Source organism: Drosophila santomea, unplaced genomic scaffold, assembly GCF_016746245.2.
Source record: "Drosophila santomea strain STO CAGO 1482 unplaced genomic scaffold, Prin_Dsan_1.1 Segkk69_quiver_pilon_scaf, whole genome shotgun sequence".
In the NCBI taxonomy this organism is placed as follows: Eukaryota; Metazoa; Arthropoda; class Insecta; order Diptera; family Drosophilidae; genus Drosophila; species Drosophila santomea.
The window spans coordinates 207,255-220,342 of NW_025319001.1; the positions used below are offsets into that span (position 1 = coordinate 207,255).

At 41.0% G+C, this 13,088-nt stretch overlaps 1 pseudogene; it reads right to left on the reverse strand.

Annotated features, from left to right (window-relative positions):
• Positions 1 to 4,134: 4,134 nt before the first annotated feature.
• Positions 4,135 to 6,435, reverse strand: LOC120457657 (annotated as a pseudogene).
• Between the last annotated feature and the right edge of the window lie 6,653 nt (positions 6,436 to 13,088).

The following is a 13,088-nucleotide window of genomic DNA, read 5'->3' on the forward strand; positions in this document are numbered from 1 at the left end:
TCCACCGATTTTGATCCAAACTGCTGGTTCCACTTTGAGCGGAGTCTCTTAGCTTGGGGGTCCCTGAACTCCGTCATGGTTTGGTCAATGATGTACTCGAAGTCCCCGAGGAAAACTGTGAAGCTGTTCTGCCATCCAGTCTCCGCTGAGACATTTCTGTTGCTTTCTCCCAGGACTCGGGGCTTCATTTGCTCCTTGCTGATCTCGGTTTCGAAGTCAGTGGCCTCTGGTTCTGCATCAGTTTGATTGTTGGAAGTGTCCTCATAGATGAGGAGTTGCAATTGTTGGGAAATGGTTTCACTGCATTGCTGTACCCAACTCTGGGTAGCTTCCTCAGCCTTGGGCCTCGGGGGTAATGTTTTAATGTCTTTGACCTCGAGGATAACTGGCTTTTCTGGTTTTTCCACAATGAATTCAGTTGCTTTCTCTAGTTCCTTTTCTGGAATATTTTCAACGGAAACCTTTTCGTTGGGTGGGGGTTTCCACAACTCAGGCTCTACGGAATCAGGTTTCTGCGGCATTTCGAACACCTTTGGAGAAAACTTTTTCCAAACATCCTTTTCCTGGGAGATAAGATCCTTGGGCTTTAGTAACTCAAGCAGAAGATCCCGATTCTTCTCATGTTCCCTTGCTAGGCTTAATAACAAATCAAACTCTTCTATATCACTGTGGGGTTCGTTGAGGCCCTCCGATTTTATCCATTCCTTGATTGCCCGCTGCTCTTCGATTCCAATGGTGAAGCTAGCAAAGGCGACATCTTCATTGTCCAGAATCCGAGGCTTCTTGGCGTCACTATCGACCTTTCCCTTTGAATCCGATTCTTCTATATCATTATGGGATCCGTTGATGGCCCGCTCCTCTTCGATTCCAATGGTAGAGCTAGCAAAGGCGACATCTTCATTGTCCAGAATCCGAGGCTTCTTGGCGTCACTATCGACCTTTCCCTTTGAATCCGATTCTTCTATATCATTATAGGATCCGTTGAGCCCCTCCGATTCTATCCACTGATCCAAGACCCGCCACTCATTTTTTCCGACTTTCCTCTCAAAACCAGTTTCAAAAGAATTCTTTTTATATAGGTTTTTGTTAACTCGAACTGTTTTCGGAGGAAATTCATTGGAGTTTTGAGATTCCGTTAAACTCGGTGGTGGAGTTTTGGAAGCCCCCGAATACTCCATGCAAAACAAAGGATATATAGCATCCGAGGGCTTTATAAGTGGCTAATGATGGCTTTGGTGGCTAATGAAAAGCAAGCTTCGAAATGAGCCACAACGGAGCATTTCTGACCTTAAAATTAAGTTGCAAGAGATATGGGCCTCGATTTCTCGAGAACATTGCAAAAATTTATTAAAATCAATGCCAAAACTTGTAAAATGTTTAATACAGGCCAGGGGCGATGTTACACAATTCTAATATTAATTAATTTGTTATATTACGCAGCGTTCGAATTAATAGTGGTCATTTTTTTCTTATCTCTTAAGTCTACCGTTTGAATGAATTAGTCATGTTGTTGTTGTTGGAAGTACAAGAAATTGTAAAGAGAACAAAATTCCCTTTTAGACAAAATACATTAGCATAAGTTATCTGTAATAGTATTGAAAATATAGTGTGTTGAACATTGCACACTGTCAAAAACACATACTGTTCGAATTAATAGTGGTTGGGGCTCGTATATAGTCATGTTTTACGACTATCAGATACCCGTTATATAGCGAATAAGTATTTCTTGCGCTGGGTCTCTGTCTCTCGAGTCTGAATGCTCATACACAACTTTCTAGCTTTTAAGCTTACAGTTTCTGGGATCTCGACGGACGGACAGACGCATGAACTGTACGAGTAAAGGGTATAAGAATATATTGTTTAAATATTACAATTCACAAGTAAGCACTTGTAATGGAATATTTATTTTGATTTCCCATTCTATAATCTGGTATCTGGTGCACCCCGAATTCAATTGTAAGGTTTTTAGTGCTATGTGTCTGTATTGAAGTAGCTATTGCGAAAATACGCCATAGATATACCATAACACTGTGCCACTCAGGCACGTAGTTTTCATTCATACACCATCTAAAAGCTGCATTTTCACATCAACTGCCAACAATGTCGGGTACTTTCCAAAGTCGCCACACATAAATGAGGACCTCAGCTTCCCTGGATCCGCTTGGATCCCCCTTACCACACACTAATGGCACTCTGGTGCTGCTAGCAAAGTCTAAAAATCCGACCAAAAACTGTTTGCCTTCGCTTGCCTCCTTCGCCGCCGCAGGCGATGGGCAAAAGTGTCAGAGTGCTAAAGTATGTTCAAAGATTCATAAGATTAAATGCAAAAGCCTATCCCTTTCTGCTAGCACGGAGGTATGTGAAGCTATCTGGAGACAGCCGAATTCTGGCAATAATAGCTGAGCCAAGTCTCTAAACACTTTAGGCAGAAAAGAACAAAATGTCTGGATACTAGGAAGAATATAAGCGAATAAATTTAACGTTTTTTAGCATTTAAAGGGATTTTTTAAAATAAAAAGACTAGTAAATTGTATAGAGTATGGAAATATGCAATACGGTATTTCAAAAAGAAGGTATTCACCTATTATTTCACTTATACGCATTCCAGACTACGCCCTGTGTGTTCGGCCAAGACGACGGAACCTATTAGGTCCTGTTCGAAGGAAGCGAGCATCGTGAAACAAAAAGAAAAGCCTAAGTCTAGTCCTGGCGCCGAAGCCTTTGTGTTGATGCACATTTTTTCATGTAAATAATACTATTGGTGTTATTGTTTCTTTTATTTATTCATGTATTATGCTGGTAGTTGCCTTTTTAATAGCCCTTCCATTGTTGCTTGCCTGTCTTTCTTCCGGGCTCTTTTAACCTGCTTTCTGGCTTTGGTTGGTCCTGATTGCAGGTATGTGGCTGTGGAATGGCTTACAAGCCGCTTCCCTGTTTTTTCCAGACCATCCTTTTGGCCTAAGGGGCGACTGTAGCTGCATCCGACTTTCCTTCGTCTCCTGCCTTATCTCTGATTATTATCCTTTTAGCTCAGGAACTGCCTCGTTCACGAAGTACAGCTGCTTGTAAGTGCATTCTTAAGCTCAATCAAACTGGATGCTGGGCGAATATGCATTGAATTAAGTGGGCGAAATTCGTATTGGCTCTTGGGCTAGAAAGGCACCAGAGTCTTATGATTAAAATGCCCCGAGCCCGGAATCCCCTATGCCCATAGGTGCATTCCGCTGCAGAATTTAAATGTCCCTTCACCCGAGTGCTTGCGTGTGTGCGCTCGACGTTCAAGTGAAACTTAAGAAAAAAGCCAGACCGCTCGGAATTCTTTTTTCTGTGTCCGCCCTTCCGGGCCGTATTGTTTTTGCTGGCTAAAGCCGTGCAGACATTTGGACCCAACTACTTGAAGTTGTATGCCCCGTTTCCTTACTTATTTTTACCTTTTTTCTTTCCTTATGGGACTTTATGGCGCATACGTGTGGGTTCCTTTGGGCGCATATTGAAAACCCAGCATAGTTATGACTTTGAAACAAACGAAGCACATTTCCTTCTTAGCCCTCAACGTAATGGCAGGTCCCAGGAAAATAAGAGGCTGGAAAAAGCGAGCGTGAATAAAACTGTTATCGGTCTGCGTGCTTAAAAGCGCACTTGATTGCTCAAATCCTTTGTGTATCCCCTTTTAAGCCTTCTGTTTTCCACCAAGACACCAACCAACGCCAAAGCCACAGCAACAAAAAAACTACCCCGGAAGCAACTAAAAGGGGAAAAAAGTCCCCCAAGTCGACGTCTCAAGCGGCACTTCTTCCGCAAAAAAACCAATTAACTTCTGCTGAGACAAATGTTCAAGCCAAGGAAAGGAAACGAAATTTGCATGACTACAAAATAAAAAACTGCTTTGGGGGACAGAAAATATTTGGAGGATACATAGTTATACTGCTTACTTTGCACACCCTATCAGAGGGTATATTGATACTAGTGAGAAGTTGGCTTAGCAATTCTGCAGTATGTATAATCTTTGTAAAATCTATGTTTAATTAAAATCTAATCAATAGCAGAGTAACGATATCTGATAGCAGAGCAAGAATTCCACGCCTATTTATTCTAAAGAACAAAATAATGATTGAACCGACTTGAGCCATTGAATTGTTTACCAAAGCGTTCTCAGCTTTATTACAATTACTATTCTATTTTTGATCACATCCTTACATTATTATGTTTGTAACTCGTAAGTTACATTTTTTTTGGTCAGTCGTAGTCCATTGGTTTCTTTTTGATGACGTCTTTGGTGGCCTTTCGGTGATTGGCCGTAAGAAGGTACAGCTTCTTCAGCATATTATCCGCCTCACCCGTGGTCATGGCAAACACCTGGACCATTCCCGTCTCATGAACACGGGCCGCCACCCCGGGAACTGCCTTGTCCACGTAGTAGACATACTTCATATGGGGCTCTGGAGAAAGAACGCTTAACGCAGTGAACACCGGCAAAGAGATCCCAAATGGAAAGTGGGCGCAGGAAATGAGACGCAGATGTAGAAGCTTGTTTGAGGGGTCGGCTTTGAAGTTCGCCCTCCCGAGGGTCCTAAACATCAGATCCCTTTGTGTTTCCGCAAGCATCGCATGGCCTCTTCCATTGATTATCAAGACACTGCCATCGGACCAAATCCAGGCTATCTGTGTGGCCTCATACCGGATTTGGATCACATCGATGTCGTTATTGTAAACGGCGTTTCTTAGGAACCTAACCGTATTTTGCAGATCCAAGTTCTTATTCATACTCAGTGTGCAATACATTTTGCAAAAATTCATATCGACGTGCATGCGAAATTCCTCGACCTTGCGCCTTTTGGGACGCCTTAGGATTCTAATCCTCTGGAGGCACTGGTCCAAGTGATCTGGCAGAGGCGGAAGCAGAAGACATCTCCTCAAATTCTCCACCGATTTTGATCCAAACTGCTGGTTCCACTTTGAGCGGAGTCTCTTAGCTTGGGGGTCCCTGAACTCCGTCATGGTTTGGTCAATGATGTACTCGAAGTCCCCGAGGAAAACTGTGAAGCTGTTCTGCCATCCAGTCTCCGCTGAGACATTTCTGTTGCTTTCTCCCAGGACTCGGGGCTTCATTTGCTCCTTGCTGATCTCGGTTTCGAAGTCAGTGGCCTCTGGTTCTGCATCAGTTTGATTGTTGGAAGTGTCCTCATAGATGAGGAGTTGCAATTGTTGGGAAATGGTTTCACTGCATTGCTGTACCCAACTCTGGGTAGCTTCCTCAGCCTTGGGCCTCGGGGGTAATGTTTTAATGTCTTTGACCTCGAGGATAACTGGCTTTTCTGGTTTTTCCACAATGAATTCAGTTGCTTTCTCTAGTTCCTTTTCTGGAATATTTTCAACGGAAACCTTTTCGTTGGGTGGGGGTTTCCACAACTCAGGCTCTACGGAATCAGGTTTCTGCGGCATTTCGAACACCTTTGGAGAAAACTTTTTCCAAACATCCTTTTCCTGGGAGATAAGATCCTTGGGCTTTAGTAACTCAAGCAGAAGATCCCGATTCTTCTCATGTTCCCTTGCTAGGCTTAATAACAAATCAAACTCTTCTATATCACTGTGGGGTTCGTTGAGGCCCTCCGATTTTATCCATTCCTTGATTGCCCGCTGCTCTTCGATTCCAATGGTGAAGCTAGCAAAGGCGACATCTTCATTGTCCAGAATCCGAGGCTTCTTGGCGTCACTATCGACCTTTCCCTTTGAATCCGATTCTTCTATATCATTATGGGATCCGTTGATGGCCCGCTCCTCTTCGATTCCAATGGTAGAGCTAGCAAAGGCGACATCTTCATTGTCCAGAATCCGAGGCTTCTTGGCGTCACTATCGACCTTTCCCTTTGAATCCGATTCTTCTATATCATTATAGGATCCGTTGAGCCCCTCCGATTCTATCCACTGATCCAAGACCCGCCACTCATTTTTTCCGACTTTCCTCTCAAAACCAGTTTCAAAAGAATTCTTTTTATATAGGTTTTTGTTAACTCGAACTGTTTTTGGAGGAAATTCATTGGAGTTTTGAGATTCCGTTAAACTCGGTGGTGGAGTTTTGGAAGCCCCCGAATACTCCATGCAAAACAAAGGATATATAGAATCCGAGGGCTTTATAAGCCCCTTCTTCACATCCATATAGATCTTCCAAATATCCTCTGACGACAGCAGATCTGTATCATACTCATCCACCAAAGTCCCCTTGATGGGTGTCAGCGGTGAGGGTTCTGTATCGACGGTAGGTTTTGGAACAGTTTGACGCACATTTGGAGGTAATTTTCCTTCGTTGGGGCATCGTCGACTCTTGATAATCCTTGATTAACTTGGAGGTGGCATTTGCCAGTTTTTGGGAAGCACGTTAGAATTCTCCTCGAGTCCAAAGTCCGGAACAACATTGTCGATGCGGAACTTGGAGGGTATGGGGTTTGGGTGCGGTTCATTTACGGTTCGAAAAGCGCTGAATATGAAATTAAATTGATATTAAATATGACTGTTTTTTTTTAGTTCTTACCTGGAGCACGGCCTTTGGATATCATATTCCGAAAAGCCATCTTGATTGTAGATGGGTTCTGTGCTCTTTTTCTTAGGATAGTTTACCGCATCACCGCTGGCCATTTTAAGAAACTGTTGGTCATCATCTACATCAAATAAAGAAGTACGTGGCATTTTGTTAGAAATGTAATCGTACTGAATTTTTAGATGCCAAATTTTTCCACGCACTCTACAACTCTATGGGTGGCAACCTTAAGTTATTTGTTTGAAATATATCCTATCGGAACGACAGAATTGTATATTATCGTTGTGAAAATTATTAAACTATTTAAAATAAAATTTTTATCATATATTGTTTCTATTGGGTTAGGTTTTTATACCCGTTACTCGTAGAGTAAAAGGATATACTAGATTCGTTGACAAGTATGTAACGGGCAGAACGAAGCGTTTTCGACCATATAAAGTATATATATTCTTGATAAGAATCAATAGCCGAGTCGATATGGCCATGTCCGTCTGTCCGTATGAACGTCGAGAACTACATAAGCTAGAAAGTTGAGATTAAGCACGCAGACTCCAGAGACATAGACGCAGCGCAAGTTTCTCGACTCATGTTGCCACGCTCAATATAACGCCCACAAACCGCCCAAAGCTGCCCCGCCCACACTTTTGAAAAATGTTTTGATATTTTTTCATTTTTTATACCCGTTACTCGTAGAGTAAAAGGGTATACTAGATTCGTTGAAAAGTATGTAACGGTCAGAAGGAATTGTTTCCGACCATATAAAGTATATATATTTTTGATCAGGATCAATAGCCGAGTCGATATGACCATGTCCGTCTGTCCGTCTGTCTGTCCGTCCGTATGAACGCTGTGATCTCAGGAACTACAAGAGCTAGAAAGTTGAGATTAAGCATACAGACTCCAGAGACATAGACGCAGCGCAAGTTTGTCGATTCATGTTGCCACGCCCACTCTAACGCCCACAAACCGCCCAACCCAGCCAGGCCCACACTTTTGAAAAATGTTTTGATATTTTTTCATTTTTGTATTGGTCTTGTAAATTTTTATCGATTTCCAAAAAAACTATTTGCCACGCCCACTCTAACGCCCACAAACCGCCCAAAGCTGCCACGCCCACACTTTTGAAAAATGTTTTAATATTTTTTCATTTTTGTATTGGTCTTGTAAATTTCTATCGATTTCCAAAAAACCTTTTTGCCACGCCCACTCTAACGCCCACAAACCGCCCAAAGCTGCCCCGCCCACACTTTTGAAAAATGTTTTGATATTTTTTTATTTTTTATACCCGTTACTCGTAGAGTAAAAGGGCATACTAGATTCGTTGAAAAGTATGTAACAGGCAGAAGGAAGCGTTTCCGAGCATATAAAGTATATCTATTCTTGATCAGGATCAATAGCCGAGTCGATATGGCCATGTCCGTCTGTCCGTCCGTCCGTCCGTCTGTCCGTCCGTCTGTCCGTCCGTCTGTCCGTCCGTCTGTCCGTATGAATGTCAAGATCTCAGGAACTACAAAAGCTAGAATGTTGAGATTAAGCATACAGACTCCAGAGACATAGACGCAGCGCCAGTTTGTCGATTTATGTTGCCACACCCAATCTAACGCCCACAAACCGCCCAAAGCTGCCATGCCCACACTTTTGAAAAATGTTTTAATATTTTGTTAGTTTTTTATTAGTCTTATAAATTTCTATCGATCTGCCCAAAAAAACTTTTTGCCACCCCCCTTTCTAACGCCCACAAACCACCAAAAACCGTCAGTGTTGAAGATTCTCCTTCGCACTTCCACTAGCTGAGTAACGGGTATCAGATAGTCGGGGAACTCGGTTATAGCGTTCTCTCTTTTTCAGTTTGATTCCGTAACGTAACCCATTCGGAGCCCGGGTCTTTAAGCCAGCTTTACTTGGGGCAGCCATTGCATTTGAATTTCTATAAATTTCTCATTTTCCATTTAGTTGCAATGACACGCTACAAAATAAAAGCAAACGTTTGTTTTTAGCACAAACTAAATCCCCCAAACATTCTTGCAATGTTTTTAAGGCTGTTTTTCTTTAATTTGAAATGCTGCCATATATTTTTATGTGGTGTGGTCTCGGAATTTGAAACTTATCCTTCACAGCAATTGTGCATGTTTTGTATAAGTAAAATATCCTTAAATTGCGGACTTAAGCTTTTAGTTTATCTTTAAATTATCTAGAAGCTTTTAAACATTTGATTTAAATGACAGTTAATTTGTTTATAGAGATTTGAAGTTGAGTATTTGTATTTACCTTTTGAGTCGTATAAAAACAAGAGAGAACTATATAGTCATGTTTTACGACTATCAGATACCCGTTATACAGCGAATAAGTATTTCTTGTGCTGGGTCTCTGTCTCTCGAGTCTGCATGCTAATACACAACTTTCTAGCTTTTAAGCTTATAGTTTCTGGGATCTCGACGGACGGACAGACGCATGTACTGTACGAGTAACAGGTATAAAAATATATTGTTTTAATATTACAATTCACAATTAAGCACTTGTAATGGAATATTTATTTTGATTTCCCATTCCATATTCTTGTATTATTAAAGTAGCTATTGCGAAAATACGCCATAGATATACCATAACACTGTGCCACTCAGGCACGTAGTTTTCATTCATACACCATCTAAAAGCCGCATTTTCCCATCAACTGCCAACAATCTCGGGTACTTTCCAAAGTCGCCACACATAAATGAGGACCTCAGCTTCCCTGGATCCGCTTGGATCCCCCTTACCACACACTAATGGCACTCTGGTGCTCCTAGCAAAGTCTAACAATCCGACCGAAAACTGTTTGCCATCGCTTGACTCTGTCGCCGCCGCAGGCGATGGGCAAAAGTGTCAAAGTGCTAAAGTATGTTCAAAGATTCATAAGATTAAATGCAAAAGCCTATCCCTTTCTGCTAGCACGGAGGTATGTAAAGCTATCTGGAGACAGCCGAATTCTGGCAATAATAGCTGAGCCAAGTCTCTAAACCCTTTAGGCAGTGTCCAAGTTACGGGGTTTGGAATGTCACCCGATCTCCGCTCTCTCTTACGCTCTCTCGCTCTTCACCACAGAGTCTCCAAGGAGTCTCCGCTGCGCTTGGGAGAGCCTAGCAAATTAGAATAATATTTTCAGTGTAAAAACTATTACGATCGAATAAACATACGCCCGGTCGCGCCCGCGCAACTAAGAAAAGTCAAGTGTTCGCCCTTTCGAGTGTTTTCTATTTCAGCCGATTTGGAAAATTCCAGGACAGCAACCCCCATCACACCCAACATTTCTGATCCATTCGAGCCCGATCACCTGGATTTTCAAGTTTGTCCACCAGCAAACAAATTACAAGATAAGTACGAAATCTCCATTCCTTTTAATTGCCGGTCTGCAGCAAAAGGATCGAAAATCCAATTTCGTTCAATTTGCTGTAAGATTTATTGTCAAATCTAACGGATTTCTCCGACAAAAGGCAATTAAAGAAAAGTACTTATTCTCTTCCACGGGCGCCGCCATATTACCCACCGTTCTCCTTTTACCCTCATTCGTGAAAATTTCTAAGTCCAAATTTCCGAATATATTTAAATATTCATCCAGTCCGAAAAGTGCAAAATTCCAAATATGAAAAAGTGAAAATAATTTGTGCCAAGTTCAGTGAAAATTTCTAAGTCCAAAGCTCCGCCAAAAGTGGCAAAAATGCTGTTCTCGTTTCACTGTGTCCAACGCAAGCCAAATTCTTTTCGCAACACATTTATGCTTTAACTCCGCAGTCCTATTAATACAATTTGCTTTGCTATCGAAGAAACAAACAACACATACCCTCTGGCCATTCCAAATAAAATATTAGTTAAGCATTTACCAGCCAGTTTCATATATTACATATATTACATCAACATATATTACATCAACATATTACATTAACATATACTACATCCATATACATTGCATATATTACATCTACATATAGCACATATACATTACATAAATTATATCCACATATATCACATATACTGTAACGTATCACATCCAATAATTAAGTCAGGCATGGTGTTCGATGGGTATCGAGCGCACGCAAGCGATGGTCCGGCTGCTGCTTGTCGGTAAAAGGGGGTGGTGGTCTTGCTGCGATCCCATATTTGCCTATTTCAGCTAACCTGATCCGGAAGTAGGAGAACTCACATTACAGACAACTAGAAGAGGAAAACATGTTCAAATGGTTATCGCCAAACCGATCTCGGCCAGCCTCCGGAGTTGTTGGTGTTGACCCGCCCTGTCAATGGCCATCTCATCATCATAATTTTCCCTGATGGCCCCTTCTGAAACCTAAGCTATTCGCAAGGGCCTCATGCTAGCTGCGGCAAAAACTTAGAGAATTACCACATTATAAATTGGATTTTATTACTTGTACATATAAACATTCTTAAAACTAGGCATATAAGATAAATAGGAACGAAAGTGCAAAAAGATGAATTTTTGCATATAATTAAATTATTGGTTTTGAAATGTACGAAAAGTGATTATTAAAAATAAAAAAATAAAAAATTGACAAGAAAATTACAAGATAATAATATGCGTGAATTAAAATAGTGACTGTTTCGGATTTCGCTCAGTGTAATTATGTTTATTTCTTTTGCATTTCCTTTATGATTCTTTACGTTAGTATTTATTTGAGCGTTTCAAGGGATAAAAAACAATAGGGACATCTACGTTAATGCCCTTAGGGGTGAACTCACTTTAATTTGGCCAATACAATCAATATGGTTTTTCTTTGGTGACTCACCCTTTTCTCTTGTAACTTCCATCGGAGAAAGCGCTTTCGGTGACGGCAGCTATTTCTTTGGGAGTAAAGTTTTTCTTTTTGATTATAAATATAAAAATATTGATTACTTCGCACACATTCTTATGAGGTATCCCTTTTATTTTTTTTCTTCCTCTCTTGTTAAAGTTGGGACTTTTTTTTTCCGTGTGGCTTACAAATTTAACACAAACATAAAACACAAAGCAAAGAAATCAGACACTCCTCCTCACAATTATTTGCGCATTACATTTCCACAATAATAAAAATTCTTAACCTAATTTACAAAAACATAATTATCTTTTTTTTCCCCGTAGTTAGGTTTTTTCTCCTGTTTTTTTTTTTTTGATTTTTTTTTTACTTTCTTTAAATTTGCCCTAAATGCGGGTCTTATATTATTTATTAGTTTTAAATCACGTTCAGCGCATTCGCGAGCGGATCGGACTTTTTCTTTCGATTTTCAATCTTTGTGAATACATGCTGCTGGCGAAGCGCGCGAGCCAACTGACAAAAATCCACTAATCGGCGGCTACTTCTTCCGCGGTCCGTTGGCCTTCCTTGGTCGCAGATTTTGCCCTGCCCTTTTTGGGTAGCTGCAGCCGAAGATTTTCCTTTTGTGTACTGACAAAAAAACTACAATTGCTTGCGCTGCCTGGCTGCAGCGCATCTTCTTTCCGGATCAGTATGCTTGTTATATTTTGTTCTTTTAAAACCCTGCACGAGAGTTAGGCGATAAAAGTCTGGGTATCTTAGCCCTTTTCCATCCACTTACCCCAGCTCTCCGCCGGTTCAAACTATTTGCCAATCTGGTTCGCCTCCGGGACTTGCACTTATTTGGTTTAAATTGCCCACAAACACCAAACGAACTTTCTCCGCCGATCTTAAACTTGAGAATGGCTGCTGATGACGCCAGAATAAGGCGCCAACCTAGCATCTGCCAGATTTGTAGAGATTTTTCTCTCTCAGGGAAATCTGACAATTAGCCCTGTAAGACCCGTGATCCTGCCGCTAATCCCTTCACGCGTTATGCAGGTGGCGCCACCTCGCAATATGACACCTAGATGGCGTTGCAGTTTTAGCTCTGCCGCAAGTGCCACAATACATTACATATATTACATCCACATATATTACCGACATACATTGCGCATATTATCTGCATTCCTTTTAAACATATACCACAGTGTAAATTGTTTCCCGTCGGCAAATCCAAACCACAAATAAAATTTATTCCAAGTGCCGACGCGGAAAAGGTGTTTTGTTTTCCTTCAACTTTTCAATATTTATTAAATTATTTTTCAAATTAAAAAAATAAATTTTTTTTAAAAACTACAAGACAATAATTTTTTTTAATCCATAAATAAATAATACGCCCGCCAAATATAAGTCGTTCACCCGACAAATATTTTTTCCTGTATTGTATTAATTTGTGTTTGTTTTAGAAGTACTTACAACGCGGAGAAAAGACTCCAATTCTACCATTCCATTTTCTCCGTTTCCAGTTGTAAACAAAAAAATAACATTTTCTACGTTCTAATAAACATTTTTTTTCACCGTGTTCCACATTCCAAGTGTTCCAACCGTAAATCAGGTGGACCTAATTACCATAAATCACAGGTCATTTATACAATTCGCTGTTCACTCCGAGCCACCTGTCCAATTAGTCGAAACTACGGCGTTTCCACTTCGTAAATTTTACACCACTTTCTCACCCATTACATCCTATACGGTCTTTTTCCGCTGCTTTATACCGTTTAGGGCGG